This window comes from Chinchilla lanigera, unplaced genomic scaffold (genome assembly GCF_000276665.1).
Source record: "Chinchilla lanigera isolate Chin_1 unplaced genomic scaffold, ChiLan1.0 scaffold00063, whole genome shotgun sequence".
NCBI classification, from domain to species: Eukaryota; Metazoa; Chordata; class Mammalia; order Rodentia; family Chinchillidae; genus Chinchilla; species Chinchilla lanigera.
The window spans coordinates 12787601-12789729 of NW_004955464.1; the positions used below are offsets into that span (position 1 = coordinate 12787601).

A 2129-nucleotide genomic window follows, 5' to 3' on the forward strand; every position below is an offset into this window, starting at 1 on the left:
GTTTATCTTGTCCCTTCCTTCCTTTCCTGGAAGAGTAGTAGTTGAACTGTCACCAGGTGGCAGCACATGATTTGTTGCCTAAGAATGATACTGAAAATGCTTTAGATCAGAGAATTAGACTGGTGAGATCTCTCTCCTTTCAGAGATTTTGTGAGCTATTAATTAATCTTCCTAAAACAGTGCCCTGTTTAGATTATGCTCCTGTTCAAGAATAGCCCTCAGTATAAAAACAAAAGACACATTTGGCATAAAGCCCAACCACATTCAGCCTCTTCTTTCTTGTTGGGGGGCAGTGGGGAGGTTACTGAGAATTGAACTCAAGACCTCCCACTTGTCAGGCATGTGCTGTGCCACTGATTTGTATCCCTGGCCCGCTCTCTCTCTCTTTTTAAACTACACATCTTTGTTAAACTTCATTGCCACCAGGATCACCAGTAATCTGATTATTTAAATCCCATTCATCTATCAAAAGCCTCCTCTTCCAGGAAGAGGAGTCTAAAGATATCTGAAAGGAGGTCTGTAACACTACCGAATGCTGGTCCAGTAAACTCTATCCTCCACTGTCCTCCTTGCTCTTGCTCGCCTGGTGCAGCTCCTGAGGCATGAGTCTAGGAGCTCCTGGGGCCCAGGTATATGGAAGGTATGAGGAAATAAGTACCTGCTTTGTTTTTTAAGACAGGGTCTTTGTTTTGTAGTTCAGGCTGGCCTTGAAATCTTGGCGATCCTCCTGCTTCAGCCTTCCATGCTGGGATTACAGGCATGGGCCACCACACCCAGCTATACTTGTTTTAACAGTTGGATAGTAATCCCAGCACTCGGGAGGCTGAGGCAGGAGGATCCTTGCAAGTTTGAGACTAGGCTGGGGTAAAAAGCAAGCTCAAGGCCAACCTGAACTGCACAGCAAGACCCTGTCTCAAAAAGAAAAAACAAAACAAAAAGAAAAAAAAAAAAACCCAAAACAAAACAAAACAAAAATCAGCTGGATAGACTGTATTTTTCACACACCTCTTCCAAAAACCTGTTTTCAGGCCAGTTGAAGTGTTACCTCTTTTAAGCCTTCATGGAGTCCGATCTTTTAGTCTATAAGAATCTTTCCCTCATCATTCTTTTTCTTTTGGTCTTTGTGAGACAGGATCTCACTATGCAGTTCAGGCTGGCCTTGAGCTCACTTTGTAGCCCAGGCTGGTCTCTAATTTGCAACGATCCTCCTGTCTGAGCCTCCCGAGTGCTGGGATTGCAGGTGTGCACCACCATGTCCGGCTCCCTCATCGTTCTCTTTGGCTCTGTGGGGATGCTGCAGGACACTGCATTCATGTGTATTTCCTTTTACTTTTATTTATTCTATTTATTTTTTATATTTACTTATTTTTATGAAGACAAGGTCTTCTGTACGGTCTAGTCCTCCCTCGAACTCTCAGTGCTGGGATTACAGGCATGTGCCACCATGCCCGAATAGCTTTTCCTTTCTCAGCTAAACTTTACCCAACCCAAAAGCCTCGTCAATCTATTCCGTTTTTTTTTTTTTTTTTTTAACTTTATCAACTACCAGTAGTTCTGTCTTTGACATTTTGATTGGTCCCCCCTGGGTTGTTGTTTCGCCTTCTGAGCAGCTCGTGGACTTGGGTTTTCCTCAGGAGCAGTCTCTGCTCCTCGGTTCTTCCTTTTAGACACACTGCTTCTTCTGTTTTTACCTCTACTTTCTTCCTATTGGTTCCCTTCATCCCCAAAGAGTTGGCGCCTAGAGCTGTTGATTGGCTCCTCTGTACGCCCATTGTGCCCACCCTTTGTACCACGTGGCATTCCTAACGCTAATTGGGCAGTTCCACTAGTTCGTTTATCATAGATCAACAATTGATTGGCTAGTTTGAGGGCGGGCCCAAGAGAGGGCGTGGCCGGCGGCGGCCCCTCCCCAACTCGCCTGCCGGAGCTTTAGCCGCCCGCGAGCGCCGGAGGAGCTTCCCGCTGCCGTCCCGCTCTGACCGGCTGCGTAGTCCTCCCGGCCCCGCCAGACAGGTGCGGGGGCAGCGGCCCCTACTGCTGGGCGATGGCCGCGGTGTCCCCGTCTTCGGCCGCCGCCAGCCCTGCCGACTCGCCGGCGTGCGCGCTCGGGACCCCCACAGCCTCCGCCG

At 48.3% G+C, this 2129-nt stretch overlaps 1 protein-coding gene across 1 annotated transcript in view; it reads left to right on the forward strand.

The window, feature by feature from the left end:
• Window positions 1-1892: 1892 nt before the first annotated feature.
• The window catches only part of Tesk2 (testis-specific kinase 2), a gene marked incomplete in the record, with an annotated part of 134585 nt that continues 134348 nt past the window's right edge, over window positions 1893-2129 (forward strand). Inside the window, 1 exon segment of the mRNA XM_005398714.2 lies at window positions 1893-2129.